Genomic DNA, 16,647 nt, shown 5'->3' on the forward strand with positions numbered 1-16,647 from the left:
AAGTTTCACTGAAAAAGAGGGAGGAGGGCAGGAAAAGGTAAAGATATCAAAGCGACCATCACAGCGAGCACACATGAGGAAGCGGTAACTAAAACAAAAACAAAAAGTTAACAAAGATTATTTAAGGGCGGCATCTAAGAATTCTAACTCGGATGAAAAAAGTGAAACAGATGGGGTGCTGACACACCTATTGCCAAGTTTTCTTATGTGAAAAGCCTCCAGACATTCACGTGCCTTCTTATCTGCGCTTTTGCCAAGAATCTTAGTCTGACTGAATCGTGCCTCGCATCCGTCGCAACCCATAATATGCGCTACCAAATGTGCATATTTATCCTTTAAATCTGATAAATTTCGGGCATGTTCCCCCAAGCGCATGTTCGGGCATGTTCCCCCATGTTCCCCCAAGGGGGAACATGCCCCAAGGCATGTTCCCCCGACGCACATTAATAAAATTACAGCTAAGGCTTCACGAACCCTTGGATACTTAAAGCGTAATCTACATGGTGCACCATCTGACACTCGAATACTAGCCTACCAGACGTTTGTCCGCCCACAACTAGAATTTGCATCACCCATCTGGTCACCTCACCGAGCGTATCTAACACGCAATCTCGAATCTATACAGAACCGTGCTGCACGCTTCATCGCTCGCGATTTAACCGGCATTCCAGCGTCACTAAGATCAAGTTATCGCTATCACTTGAGTCTTTAGAATCACGTCGTACCGTAGCACTTCTTTGCTTATTTCATAAAATGGTTTTCAGTCTTCACAGTCACACATTACCTTTGTCACGGCCATGTCGCACATCTCATCGCCTCCATAATCATAGCAGCTTTACGCGTATTCTTGGTCATACAAAAGCATTCAACATGTCTGCTCTCCCACGTGCCATAAACTATTGGAACAGTCGAAAGTTGAAAGTTGAAAGTTTATTGAGTAATACAATAAATGTTACAATTGTATACAGCGAGAGGTCCCATGGTACAAGACCGCGGGCGGGACCTCCCATGAAAATAAATTTCAATATGCAACATAATATAAAATACACAACACATTAATTAGCGACGAAACAAAATAAATATGGGCACAGTCTTCCTGACGATGCTACTAATACCAGAAATCCTGCTACGTTTCGTGATGAAATAACCGCAATCATCGCCTAGTGTCTCAGTTCTCTGTATTCTTGCGAAAAATCTCTTTTATTGCTGCTTAGTGCGAACTAAATTGTGCACTTTTTAGCCTCACTGTCAAATCGTGTTCCATTACCATGTTGCCACATTTTGAAACGTGCGATCATTGTGTATTGTATTACTTTATTTCTATTCTACTGGGTGCCTCTTGCTAACTATTGTATAACGTTTCTCTTCTGTCGTTGTTTTTTTTTGTGCTGTTCTCTAACTTCTATGTACTGCCCCACTCACACAATGCTCCAATGTAAAGGAGCCTGTGAGTAACTTGAATAAATAAATAAATAAACCTTCCCGTGCCTACGGTCGACACCATCCGAATTCTTGGCCTCCACCTCCAAGCCAACGGAGCGAACACGAACACCACACAACGCTTGCATCGATACACACAGCAGACAGCCCGTCTTATGCGGCGCGTTTCCAACAAGCGGGCAGGCTTGAAGGAGGCATTTGTAGTAAGTCGTATTGCAAGCATTTGTAGTAAGTCGTATTTCTTACACTGCTCCATATTTACGTCTCACGCTCACGGAGAAACCCCGCCTGGATTTCCGTATCCGCAGCGGCGTCAAAAAAACCCTTGGTCTTCCTCTCTCTACTCCCAACGACAAGCTCCTCGCCCTTGGTGACTCCAACACGGTTAACGAGCTCATTGAGGCGGCCCTCCTGTCCCAGCGCCAACGCCTCTCCCTAATTTCCGCAGGCCTCTCTATCCTCGAACAACTTCGCATCGCTCCCCTCCGTCCGCCATCCTCGGTGGTCAGTCTCCCACCTGCCATCAGGGGCAACATCAAGACTCTCCCTCTCCCCCGCAACATGCATCCAACTCATCATCAAGATCGCAGAGAATCTCGGGCCGCGTCACTCCAGCAGCGATATGCTGGCCGACTTGACGTGCTTTACACAGACGCGGCAGACCATCCTACTCGGACTGCTGCAACAGCGGTTGGCACAGATGAGAACACGACTCTTCATGCCTCCTGCTCCGTACGCACTTCACATATCACTACAGCGGAGGAAGTAGCTATTGCTCTCGCGCTCTCCACTTCTAAAGCTAAAGTAGTCATAAGTGACTCACAGCGCGCCATTCTTAATTTTACTCATGACCGTATTTCAGTCGAAGCGTTTCGCGTACTCATATCAAATCCTCCTAAACACCTGACCCTACTGATATGGGCTCCAGCCCACATGGGTCTGAAGGGTAATGAGGGAGCACATGAGCTAGCTCGAGGGCTCACTTTCCGAGCAGCTTATCACCCCGCCCCCAACATGCCACCCTTGGTCAGGAAGGACACCATAATCACTTCACGCGATCTGCTCCAGCACTATCGTCTTTCTCGCCAACTCTATCCAGGTCCGCACCAAGAACTTACAAAGACAGAGGCCGTCATATGGCGCCAACTCCAGACAGACACTTTCCCCAATTTCAAGATTCCATAATATATTCCCTGAACGGTATATTCCGATGTGTAAACACTGCAATATCCCAGCAGACCTCCTTCATATGGTTTGGACTTGTCCACGACAACACATGCCAACACCCACACAACATACCTGGTAGGCTCGTCTACGCAGCTCTACCCTGGACGACCAACGAGCGCTCATCGGTCTCGCTCTAGAGGCTGCCAGATTCCAAGGAGTATTGGCCGACCCCTAGATCTGGGCCTTCGGCCCCTTGACTGTTTTAATAAATGTTTACCAACCAACCAAAATGACAGAGTCAGGTGGGCAGTGGAGATTACAGGTGTTACACGACGGAGGCTGCGGCGGACGTAGTTGGGCACAGGTGAGGAAAAACAGCAGCTGAAATGCTTCCTTGATGCAAATATTTCTTCGAGTTGATTTGCAAGAAAGTCTACGGCTTTTGAATTCACACTATTTCCGAAATCCATACCTATCACTTTTGCCAATTGGCCTTTATATACTTATTAAATTTTGATTGCGCAGGAAATACAGCAGACCAAGCCACGTGATGCCCAATAACAAGCAGTTGGTTTCACTCTGGAAGAAAAGTGTTTTTTTTTCAAACCTTGGCTAATTTTAGCTGACAGGCCCGTTATATTGGCCCTGTACATAACCCTAATACAGAACACTAAATTTTAAACTTTATTCTAGCAAGTACTCGGCTCGACCAGGTGCCGCACGTTGTGCCTGCAAAGGCGTACCGGGTGCAACCATGATTGCCGCAGAGCACGTTTCGGATCCCGAACTCGAGCAACGCTGCCGGATGGGCGAAGGCTGGCCAAGCAAGAGCGCACCGCGTTCCCGGCGGGCTCGTCGGGGCCGTTGTTCAGCGGCGATAATTGGGCCAGGGTGTCACGTTTCCTCCCGCGAAATCGCCGCCGCTCATTAGTCGGGACCCAGGCAAATCGGCGGCCTGGGGTTTGGCGCGTTCCAAGAAGCCCAACTTTTGATTAGGCCCTCCGCAAGTTTGGCTGTTGCCCTCCCATTTGGCTTCATTAGGCTACGTGCACTGGGGGCGGTGTCCTTTGTGGACGTGCGCCTCGGAATCCAGGCGCGATAAATATTTTAGTGACGCGATCACTCCTTCCACGATGCGTGGGAGCTTTTGAATTTGCCGGCGGGAAGAAAGCACCCGCCACGTAGCAGCTGTTCTCTGACACATCGTGATCGCTAGACATGCACTGCAGCACATTCTCCGTGGGAAAGAAGCGGCCGCCCCGAAGGGGGAGTGATGCGACTCCTCCCCTTGTACAGCCCGAAATTTTGCTTCTGGCTCTCAGGAGCACTTGTTCGCGCCATACTGAGCCCTGCAGGAGTGTATACGCATGTACAGTGAAACTAGAAAGGCGACTGTGGCTTATTTTCGATAGGTTAAACCTCGCCCTGGAGACGGCACCGCAACTGGAACGCTGCCCACGCCGACCGCAGCAGACCGGAAACAGCTTCGGCTGCGTTCTACCGGTTCGACTGGTGCGCAGATTTGGTAATGAAATAACAGTGATTGGCCGCGCTTTGAAGGCTATACTTGTTCTTTCATTGACTGCTTCCACGTGCTTCCCAATGAAAGAAGGTGGCCCACCTACCTTTTAGGTCACATGACCTTGTGACTTCATCACATCATGCGCACCGTGGTAGGTGGAAACCTGCGCACCGGATTGTGGTAGGTGGCAGTTAAATTAATGAGAGGTTGCTCGGGAAGAGAAACCTGAGTCTCACAAGCCTCACCGGCGGCTTTGTTTGAAACAACTACCTGCAATGGCAATGGCGCTGCACTAGTAGTCGTACGAGGACTTACCGTGATCTAAGAATGTAGAGAAGGGCCAATTCCGTATATATGGGCAGAACCTAGGCGACAGAGAGGTAGTACTTGCGCTGGAGGGATCTCTAATCCTATGGCATTACGTACTCCTTAAGTGACCCTGAAACACTTCCTGAGGAGAGTGCATAAACTAGCTCAGTGACTACAGTGTGTTGTCATCAACACATGAGCAAAATAAAACACTTCTACACGGAGCAAAAAATCTCGCGCAAAAGTTGGCGAACCCTTCTCAGCAACTTTTTCATACTCGCGCATTGCAACTTTTGGGGTTGAGGTGCAGTGCGCTATCTAAGCGTGGTAGTCGCGTTGAATGGTGGGCAACCTTGAACTCCCCCGCTTCACTCCAGCGGATGCCCCGTCGGCACTCCTTTCCTTTACAAAAATCTCTTTGGACAGTCCATAGACTGTCATAGACTTTAGTCTATGAAGGCTATAGACCGTCTACAGACAAATCCTATAGACTACTTTGTAGACAATCTATAGATTTATGGCCATACACTTTTAGTATACTTTTCCCTATAGACAAATGTCTACTGAAAGTCTAAGGTAATAGGAAGTCTACAGACACAGGTTTACAGACAGTCTATAGACTAATGGCCCTACATTTCCTATAGAGTTGTCTATAGAACGTCTATAGACAAATGTCTACTGAAAGACTAATAGCCACTGGTCTATAGACAGACTATAGATGGTCTAAAGACTTATGGCCATACACTTCCTGTAGGTTTCTGTCTATAGAGAGTCTCTAAACGAAAGTGTACTGGTCCAATAGACATAAGTCTATAGACATTCCATACGTGCATGGCCTGGCAGTGCTATAGACCTTTGCCTATAGACCTCTGTCTACTAAACATTTAGTAGAGCATTATCTATAGACTGCTTACAGACAGACTACAACCGTTTGTGTATAGACTGCCTATGGAAAGACAGTCTACAACAGTTTGTCTATAGACTGCCTAGAGACAGACAGTCTACAACCATTTAAGAAGGTCACCAGACAGAGCTCACAAATGTCACGATGAATATACTTACAAATTTTGTTTAATTTCCGGAGCCCTTCACTACGGCGTCCCTCATAGCCTGAGTCGCTTTGGGACGTTAAACCCCATAAACCAAACCAAAAAAATTTAGTTCATTTTCATGCTATCCAGGCTGGGAATATGCAATATATGCACCATAAGAATGCGTTGAGTTGAGTTGAGTTTTATGGCGCATAAGCGACTGAGGCTATCATGCGCCAAACTCAGGGTATGAAAACTGCTTTATTTACATGTTATTCAAAAGTCTAAACGAACGGCGGTGTTAAGGGCCTAAAAAGTTAATTCATGCAACCTAGTAAAAATATAAGACAAAATTTTAAAAGTGACTTATGGTAAAAGCTTTAAACAGGGTCGGCAACCTCGGCAGCCATCCTTGGCTGTGCAAGGATCTCGAGGTCCCCAACCGATGGAATAGTGACCTCAGCCGTCCTCTCACGACGGAGAAGGTGGATGAGGTGTGTCAATAAATTGTAAAGCACGGGGTAAAAATTTAGAGTTTTTCTAGTACATTGGCTTCTTTTAAAAACTTAAAAACGCTTGACTTATCAATAAGAGCTTCTTCACCTGAAATCAATGACGGATGAAAAGGGATGTGTTGGTTGTAAAACGGGGTAAAAAACTTGTTTCTGAGTGTTTCAAGTTCTATGCATGAGATTAAGATGTGAATTACTGTGAGTTCATCTCCGCATTTTTCACAGGTAGGTTTGTCTTGTTCTGTTAGTAGAAAGTTGTGGGTAAGGTGTGTGTGTCCAATACGTAAACGACATAAAATAACTTCAAAAAAGCGTTCCTGATGAGTGCATGATTTCCATTCTTCTATTATTGGTTTTATTAAGTGTAGCTTGTTATTTATCTGACTATTCCATGTGCTCTGCCATTTGTTCCTTAGTCTGCTCTGAACTAGCTTCATGCAATCATTATGTGGCATGCTTATTTTCTTTATTTCCTTGTTGTGGGCTTGAGCAGCGCATGCGTCCGCTTTCTCGTTACCATCAATTCCAACATGGCTAGGAACCCAACATAATTTTATGTTATGCCCTTGTGTTATGATCCTTGTTATGTTATGTATGACGGTACCTAGTGATGGCATGACTGCATTTCTGGACTGTAGTGCTTTCAGTACACTGAGGGAGTCTATGTAGATAATACTGTTTTCGATGTTCTTGCTTATTATTTTCTCTATCAAGAAACACAGCATAACACTCGGCTGTAAAAATTGATGCACACTGAGGAAGCCTTACTCTTTTTTCTCAGTTCCCTTCCACTACTGCACTTCCAACATAACCTGTAGTTTTCGATCCGTCAGTGTAGAACTCGGTGTAGCTATAATATTTTTCCTTTAGTGTGAGGAACTCTTGTATGATGTGTTCTGGCGGAGTTTGTCTTTTGTTGAACTGTGTAAGACTTATATCACAGACCGACGGAAAACTGTACCAAGGGGCGAATGCGTCACAACTTTCTGCAACATTTAGTAGTGTTTCTGATAAGTCAAGTTCTCGGCAGATCTCCTCAAACCGCATTAGCAAAGGCCTGGTTGCTTGGGGCTTATTTGTAAATATTATTTGACACGGGCATGTTGTGACAATTTTATAGCACACGTGTTTTGTTCGAGACCTAATTCTAAGAATGTATGCACATGTAAGGGCTTTTCTTCTATCTTCCAGTGATGGCTCATTTGCTTCAACAAGAAGGCTCATTACCGGAGACGTTCTGTATGCTCCACAAGAAAGGCGGATACCTAGATTATGAACTGGATCTAATTTTTTGAGATATGAAGGCCTTGCCGAGCCGTACACTATACACCCATAATCTAGACATGAGCGCACTAGAGAACGGTAGATGTGAAGGAGGCATGCTCTGTCAGATCCCCAGCGTTTCCTTGAGAGTACTTTAAGAATATTCATTGCACGGGAGGCCTTTACTTTCAAGTTGTTTATGTGCGGCAAAAATGTAAGTTTTTTATCAAATGTTATTCCTAAAAATTTATGTTTTTGTTTTACCGGTAGTGTGGCTCCATTTAGGTTTAAGCTCGGATCGATCTGCAAGCCTCTTTTAAGCGAGAAAACAACAGCCACTGTTTTCTGTGGAGAGAACTTGAACCTATTTTTGTCTGCCCAGATTGCTAGCTTTTTTAATGTGAGTTGTACCTGCCTCTCACACGTTGACAGGCTGGAGGACGTGCAAGCAATCTGAAGGTCGTCGACATACACAGAATACATAATGGAGTTGGGAATTATTTTCGCTATAAAATTCATTTTCACTACAAAAAGAGTGGTACTTAGGATACAGCCCTGCGGTACCCCATTCTCCTGGACAAAACTCTGCGAAAGGGTTGCATCCAGGCGCACCTGGAAAGACCGGTCTGACAGGAAATCCTTCAGGCAGTTCAACATCCTACCCCGGATGCCAAGATCTGCCAAGTCGCGTAGAATGCCATATCTCCATGTGGTATCATACGCCTTCTCCATGTCAAAGAAGACTGCCAGACAGGGTTGTTGATGTATGAATGCCTCTCGGACTGTGTTTTCTAAGCGGACGAGATGGTCAGTTGTCGAACATCCTTTTTTAAATCCGCACTGGTGGATGTCAAGGAGTTCGCGTGATTCAAGAATGAACATGAGCCTAACGTTGAGCACACTTTCAAATGATTTTGCTATAGAACTTGTGAGAGCTATGGGCCTATAACTATTAGGAGAGGTGGGCGGCTTTCCAGGTTTTAAGAACGGTACGATAACTGCTTTTTTCCAAGCCTCCGGCATCTTTCCGGACACCCATATCTTATTGAAAAATTGCAGAAGTGCTGCTACAGCAGCTTCAGACAGGTGGGCAAGCATTTGATAATGAACATCATCCGGGCCAGGTGCTGTCTGTTTACCGGACGACAGTACGTTTTGTATCTCCTGAATTGTAAATATTGTATTATATGTTTCGTTTGTACTGCCTGTCATTGGAAGTTTCTGCTTTTCAGTTGTGTGTTTGTGTTTTAAGAATGACTGTGTGTAGTGTGAAGAGCTTGAAACGTCAGAGAAATGTTGTCCTAGTATGTCAGCCTGTTCATCTATACTTGTTTGTGTTCCAGGGGCTGTTAGAAAGGGCACTGTAAAGGGAGAGAATTTGCCGTCTAATTTACGCACCTGTTCCCACATCTTTTTGATGTAGTTGAACTGTTGATGGATGAAACATATCTCTGCCATGAGGCTTTCTCAGCACTGCGGCGAATGTACCGAGCTTTAGCTCTCGCCTTTTTAAAGTTTAAGAGGTTCTGATGTGTCGGATACCTTCGAAACTTACCCCAAGCTCTATTTTGTTGTTTTTTTGCTTCCTTGCAGTCTTTTGTCCACCACACTTTGCGGTTTTGTGACACCACTCCTGAAGACTGCGGAATAGCTAACTGTGCGGCAGTTACGATACAATTTGTGAACATTTCGTTTATCTGGTCAATGCTTAAATTATCTAAAAGTATATTTTCTAAGGTGGCTTTTGCTTTAAAAAGTTCCCAGTCTGCTAAATGCAGCTTCCAGCGTCGCGGCTTTGTTGGGATTATTTCTGGTGAGGAAGTTAAAGTGATTAGTATAGGGAGGTGGTCACTGCCATATGGGTCGTCAATGACATCCCATTTAAAATCATTAAAAACAGAAGGTGAGCTAAATGACAAATCTAAAAAGGTCATTTTCCCCGAGGTAGGGGAGCAGTAGGTGGCTTTTCCTGTATTTAAAAGACACACATTGTTTGTGAGGATAAAATCTTCGATTATTCCCTATTGAAAAATACGGTATCGCGGCAAACCGGATTTTACCGGAACATATCGGTTTCATACCGGTCCGGTATCACTCTCATACCGGCGAGACCCGTCCGGTTTGATGGCTATACCGGTTCATACCGGTCCGGTATCGATCCCAAACCGGACAGACCGCTCCGGTACGGAGCTCATACCGGACAGTCCATTCCCGGTTCGAAGCTCAAACTGGACAGACCAGTCCGGTACGGAGCTCATACCGGACAGACTAGTCCGGTACGGAGCTCAAACCGGACATACCAGCCTGTATTCAGAGCGATATGTGCCGCGGTTTTGGTGCTTGGTCTGCAGATTGACTGTTGTACGCCAGCAGATATTTTTTAGGGGAAAGGTGGGGGCAGCGCGCGCATAAGTGCGATAATCAACACATACACGGTTTTGTTGAAAGGGCTAGGAAAAGAAAAGGGCTAAGCGTGAGCTTCGCAGTGGCAAAACATGCAGTTTGTGCATGATTTGGTGATTTGAGGGCAACCGCCATATTGGCTTCCCGTGCAGCACCCTGACAAAGTCAAGGCGGCTGTGTGCGGGCACACGGCTAGTATATATCCGCCAGCAGCCTTCGTAAGTCCTGCGCAGATTACTCTGGATTTCACAGTGCAGAACTTCACGACTGGCTGATAAACATGGCGAGCCTCCGGTGACCGCGCCAGAGGCTCCAAAAGGTTTGTTACTGTCGCGTTCATTGCAGCAGCTGTTCGCTAGCGGCAGTCTGTAGCGACGCATCGATGAAGAAAGAAAATTCTTGGTTTTCGTGCAGGAAATCTTTGCACTTCTTCTTCGTCAAGTGATTGCCCATTGATAACGCAACTTGTCCAAGTGCCATCCCGAGCGGCCCCACCCTTCACTTTATCAGGAAGGCATACTAATCACAAATCGCCCAGAACATTTCTATCGACGAACAAGATATCAACGGAGCCGGCAGCTTGCGGTGTTCCCTTAAGGGCGACGCTTCGTGCTAGCTAGAAGATATAGCGCTCGAGAGAACAAAATAAAAACAAAAACCACCTGTAGAAACCTTACACGAGTAACCCGTCTTTACGCAAATTTTTTAAAGCTTTTTTTTTTCTCTCATCACCGCCTTCTCTGCTTTTCCTGGGTCCGTCACAACAAAAAAACCGGCGCATTCCTGGTCTTTCTATCGGGCTTTGTTCCTTCCCCTTGGGCTCCTCTGTGTCTGTCAACCCACGACCGAACATTTTAAGCCGCCCTCCCGACCACGCTTCCCGCGACTTCCATGAAGTGGCGAGGAGGTTCCGATTCTACTTGTTCACTGCCCCCGGCCGCTTCGCGGTGACTTTTTGCAAAAGTGCCCCCCCCCCCCCCCCCCCGCCTTTCCTGCGTTTGTTTGGAACAGGTTTTTACTTCTCTCCTGCGGCTGGGTTGAGTGTCAAGCGATGAAGGTAGCTGGGAAAACACGCTGGCACTCGCTCGTTGGCGTTGAATTTGTGTTATACAATTTTTTGCGACTTTCTTCGTGTTGCCTTGATCAATCCATGATCAAAGATGACATCGCCTTTCATGCGTACGTCCAGTGCAAATATGGTGGAACCCTATCATCCTTGTCTCAGTGATGAATGACTTCGCTCCGAAAGACGTGAGTGGTGAACATTTGACCGGTGGAGGCCGGTGGTGAACATTTGACCGGTGGAAGGCGGATTTTATGACGGCGACGTCGTGCTGCTAGGACGTAAGTACGCATTTTAAATCACTCTGTTCTTTAAGTACTGCCTCCGTCTCGGTTATATGCTCGGCGTCAACAGAAACGTTCTAACTGTTCAGTGTCTTTTTAACTAAAACTTTGTAGACTGCACAGCGTAGAGGGACGAAATAGCGCAAAATTTTCTTTCAGTTACATACCGAAATTGCTTGTCCTTCATGATAGCACGACTAAAATTAGTTTTATAGTTTGTATTATTTCTTTACAGAGGCACATGGTGTATACGTGCGAGAGCAATCATTGATAAGCGTCCTGAGGGGGAGCGGCTCAAGACCTTGAACAAACATAACGCATCGCATCAATGCTGCGGTATGTGCCGTAAATAATGGAGGATGATCACGCAAGCATCGGAATCGTCCGAGCAACCTGTTTACACACCAACAATGTTACGACGCAGATTTTCAATACATTATTGATTCAAATATGGAAGGCGGTAGGTGCATTCACGATACTGAGCATTGCCAATGCTCAGGGCCTGGCGTCTTGAGACGCCTGGCTTGTCTGTGGCTTGTCTGGGCCCACGGGGGACCGCAATTCAGAGCCCCGTTTGTGCTACTGGGGTATGCATTTGTTATTGCGTACAGGTCCACCTCGGGAATGGAATTTTTATTCCTTCGGCAACGTGCGCAGCAGTTATGGTGGCACCCAAAGATTCGCGTTTCTGTAAAGACGCAGCCTTTGGACGACTCCACAACTCCTGGAAAGGGGCGTTACAGGGCAAGCTTGCCATCGGAACCTGAAGTCAGAAGCCTCCACAGTGGGCAGAAAGCCAATGACCCCTGAAAAGCTACAAGCCATTGGCCGTAAGTTGCATGTCACAGTGCTCAATGCATTATGTTGTGTGTCAGTGCGCAATTAAATGATAAGCTGGGGGCATTATGTACTACCAATCATATTTTCTTTTCTGCAGGTGCTTTTGACTACTTCATTGGCCAGCACCCTGTAGAGACCCCAGCGCCGGTAGATCGTCGCAAAGAGTTAAATTATTACCTTAGTGAGCTGGTTCAAGACATGCGGAAAAAATAAACATCTTTTGGAGTTTTTGATGCATTATAATACTCACCACGCTACCAATACTTTGGTAAAAGGTGGGAGGAAATAACACAATGGCACATCGATTGCAATGCGAGTTGCTAATAATCGCAGATTACCAGTTTCTGAGGCTCTGTATATTTCAGCATTTGGCATGTACACTTATGGCCCCAGTTTTTGGGCAGATTTAGTCCAAGTGGGATATATTTGAAGCATTTTATTCTGCCTTTGTCCTGTGATACAGGGCCCTCCTGTATAATACGGGCCTAGCCTGTTTAATACAGGACTGTCCTGTATTCCGGTATGAATTTTAAACCGGAACCGCATACCGGGTTATTTTACAGGATTTGCGATACCGGAGTATCCTGTACAAAACAGGAGAGTCCTGTATTATACAGGACTGTCCTGTTTTATACAGGATATTCCAGTAATCCGGTACAGGATTTGCGATACCGGAGTATCCTGTACAAAACAGGAGAGTCCTGTATTATACAGGACTGTCCTGTTTTATACAGGATATTCCAGTAATCCGGTATCGCAAATCCTGTACAATAACCCGGTATGCGGTTCCGGTTTAAAATTCATACCGGATTTTTCAGTAGGGTTTGGCCCCTAGAGTCACAGCGCTCGCTTCCCCAAAAAGGGGAGTGAGCGTTGAAGTCCCCAACTACTAGATACGGTTTTGGAAGTTGATTGATAAGTTCTTGTAAATTGTGGACTGTTAGTGTGAGATGTGGAGGAATATATACAGAGCAGATTGTGATTGTTTTGTAGCTGACAATGCTGACTGCAACTGCCTCAAGTTTTGTTTTGAGTCTGATCTCTTGAGCAGGGACGCCGCTTTGTACGACAATCGCGACGCCTCCCGAGAGTCTATTTGCCTGCTCACGATCGCGTCTAAAAGTTTTATAATGCTTCAGGATGTTCATATGTTGTGGACCTAGATTGGTTTCCTGGAGACATAAGGCTACGGGTGACATTGACCCTAAAATGTTTTTTATGTCATCCTAATTTCTCAATATTCCTCTACAGTTCCACTGAACTAGAAAAGCCATGTTTATGTTTTGGGGTAGGAGCAACGAGAGGTTTACTTATGTTCTGGGGCCGTTATGGTGGCCCTGCCTTTTTTCCGCTCAAGAGAGCTGTTCCGCCGCTGTAAAGCAGGCGGGCTGGGAGTTTGGTCCATCACCTCGGAAGAGGTGCTGGACGACCGCGAAGAAGCCGCGGGTGTGTGGGTGTGAGGCCTCCCCCGACGGGGGGAAGTCCTGCGGGATGCTGACCTGTGGGCCGGCACTCCCTGGCTTGTAGTTGGCAGAGCAGCTTTCGCTGTCTCGGCCTGGGGCGTGGATGGCACTGCCACAGGCGCGGTGGAAGTGGCCGCGGCAGGTGCCGGAGCGCTGTGTGGTGCTACGCCCCCGCGCACCACATCAGCGAAGTTCGATTTTGCTGTGAAGGAGAATGAATTGGTAAGCGCAAAACGCCTCCTCGCTTCTTTGAATGAAATGTTTTCTGTAGTCTTAATGGTGATGATTTCTTTCTCCTTTTTCCAGGACGGACACGCCCTGGAGTATGCAGCGTGATCTCCTTCACAATTCGCGCAGCGTAGGGCTGCGTCGCATTCCTCAGAAGGGTGGTCCTTCGAAGCACATTTCGCGCAGGTTTTGCGGCCGCGGCAACTCTGTGAGCCGTGGCCAAACTTCTGACAGTTGAAACAGCGGCGGGGATTCGGTATGTAGTGACTGACGGTGATTTTCAGGTATCCAACATCGATCGTTTCGGGCAAACTGCTGGTGTTAAATGTGAGGACCATGTGTTTTGTGTCTATTTCTTTGTTGTCCTTGCGGATTTTGATCCTGTGCACGTCAATTACATTTTGATCAGAGAGTCCTTGAAGCATTTCGGTTCCTGTTAGATGGATGAAGTCAGCCTCTGAGATAACGCCTTTAACTGTATTAAGAGATCGGTGGGGAGTCACGGAGACAGAGATGTCCCCTATGGAAGCAATGTTTGAGAGTTTCGAGCATTGAATGCTCTCACGGAGTTCGAGGAGTAGGTCGCCGCTTGACATTTTGGATACCTTGTAGCCAGGCCCGAAGGTATCTGTTGAGCATTTAGTGACAAGAAATGGGGATATGATTCGTGCTTGTTTTTCTTCACAGTTGCTGTGTATTACGTGAAACTTTGTGAAAGTTGGCTTCTTTTTCGCAAAGAAGTCTGCTGCTTCGTTCCGCCCTCTTTTCAGAGAGCGATCTAGTTTTGAAAGGGGGGGAGCCATAAAAAAATTTGGTTTTTCGGTCATGGTGGCAGCCACCCACCATGGAGTCCAACAAGGGGACGCGACAGGAACTTGAAGGCAAGTCCTGCCCACGCCAGCTGTACACCTCAACTATAACCAAATATGACGTAACTCGCCACACAAGGTTAACCCTCGCCGCCAGGAAAAAGGAAAAAACCAAAAAGGGAAAAGGATACAGGAAAGTTATAAGAAAGGAGATAGGACAGTGAAAGATGGAGAGGAGAACAGGAAAAGGCGACTGCCGATTTCCCCCGGTCGGGTCAGGCCGGAGGTGCCGTCTACAGGAAGCTGGGGCCAAAGTGGTGTGTTGCCACCGCCGAGGGGCCTTAAGGGTCCAAACGCTCGGCATCGGCTCAACCACCAGGATCCCCTTTTCCCCGGACACGGCGATGCCACGCACGGCTAAGCGCGGATGCTCGGGTCCGTGGTGACGCATTGTTCACCATCATCCCCCTGCGGGGATGTCCCTCCGGATGCTCGGGTTAACCCCGTGGTGTCGCCACTCACCAACGTCTGCATGGCGCAGACGCCTCCCTGCGGGGACCATAAGAATGCATCCCAATAAAATAAGTGTTGAAAATAATGGACCGGCCAGTTTCCTCAGAAGCATTCTTGGGACCTGTTGTCTGTAGTCAGTCATCCGGGCGTGCTCATCTGTACAGCGCAAAGGAAAAAAAAATCCCATTTAATCTCTACACATGAGCTTTATACGCAAGGCATATCCTGGCTATGCATTCTAGAATGGCAGTATTGATATTTTGGTTTGGTTGTATGCGGTTCAAAGTCCCAAGGTGACACAGGCTATGAGAGACGCTGTAGAGAAAGGCTGCGGAAGAATTTCGGCCACCTGCGCAGAGTATATAGGCATCTCGCATTTTGCCTGTGTTAAAATGCGACCGCCTAGGCCGGGATAGAACCTGCATCTTTCAGGTCACCAGACGAATACGATAACCACTGAGCTTTCCCGCCGGCTTCAACATTTCAGTAAATACGCATGACAAAGTCTAACCCTGCTGAAAAAAAGTTCTATGATGCAATAACCTCATAGAGGCTTCATCATAGACTATCATACAATTTGAATGATATATCATACAATTTGTACGCCGCCGCGGTGGCTCAGCGGTTATGGTGCTCGGCTGCTGACCCGAAAGACGCGGGTTCGATCCCGGCCGCGGCGGCTAGAATTTCTTTGGAGGAGAAATTCTAGAGGCCCGTGTACTGTGCGATGTCAGTGCACGTTAAAGAACCCCAGGTGGTCGAAATTTCCGGAGCCCTCCACTACGGCGTCTCTCATAGCCTTAGTCGCTTTGGGACGTTAAACCCCATAAAACCAAAACCTACCATACAATTTGTATGGTATTCTATGCCATCTCTATGATGACTGTATGATTTTACAGAAATGTATGACATTTGTAAGATAATTTTCCATGATTTGTATGATAAGATTTGTATATTTTTATGATAAACTGTATGAGTTTATTGCATCATACATCTTTTTTCAGCAGGGAAGTGTCTTCATAAAACATTGTAACTAAGACCCATAATCCCTGGAGCACTCAACTCTGAATCCAGCACTGACACTGATTTCAGTATGGCAATACTGATACAGCTGATACTGATCTCTGTGTGGCATTCCTTTCACATTATTTGAAACAGAAGACTTCGAAGAATTCTGCTACATATCCGCATTGACTCGCTGCAAGCTGTTGAGAATGCCACACCCATAAAATACACATTAAATGGGCCTTACACAGGGGTCCAAAAACGAAAATAATGTAGCATTTATTCTTATACCCGCTATTGAACAAGCGCTTCAATATAGCCTGCGTGAAGCATGGTACGTAAGCCGACACTCAAACGGGCACAAGCTATGCAAAAGCTACCAGGCAGACTGCGAACCAGTTCACCAAAGTTTTGATAACTATAACTTGAAGCCAAAAGACGGTACAGCATACAGATACATCAACGCGCGATCTTAGAAACAAGCGGGTTGCAGCGCTTCCATGCCACGCTCATTACTTGGAAAAATTCAAAGAGCACATAGTGGCTGCAGCTGCAGCACCGTTTCAAAAGCAGTCGCGTGCTTGAGACAACATACACATTACTGTCATGATAAAATACCATCTGAAATTCCATCAGGTTTTCCTTCAAGTGCAGCCCCAACAGCGCAGTAACGAGGTGGTTTTTGCATGCAGGTAACCTAACCTAACGCTGCTAGAAAAATGGGTGAAATCAATGAACGCGCTCAAAGTAAGAAGTATTTCAATGAAACAATGAACGTCATCATCAACAGGCGCA

The 16,647-nt window shown here is 46.5% G+C and overlaps 1 long non-coding RNA gene across 1 annotated transcript; it reads left to right on the top strand.

Annotated features, from left to right (window-relative positions):
• Positions 1-11,610: 11,610 nt before the first annotated feature.
• On the top strand, positions 11,611-12,064 carry LOC149349196 (uncharacterized). The gene is made up of 2 exons (XR_016289393.1): positions 11,611-11,824; positions 11,932-12,064. It is a non-coding gene; the product is annotated as an uncharacterized LOC149349196 (long non-coding RNA).
• Positions 12,065-16,647: the final 4,583 nt, after the last annotated feature.

Source organism: Amblyomma mixtum, chromosome 3 (assembly GCF_055824585.1).
Source record: "Amblyomma mixtum isolate Tamu chromosome 3, ASM5582458v1, whole genome shotgun sequence".
Classification (NCBI taxonomy): domain Eukaryota; kingdom Metazoa; phylum Arthropoda; class Arachnida; order Ixodida; family Ixodidae; genus Amblyomma; species Amblyomma mixtum.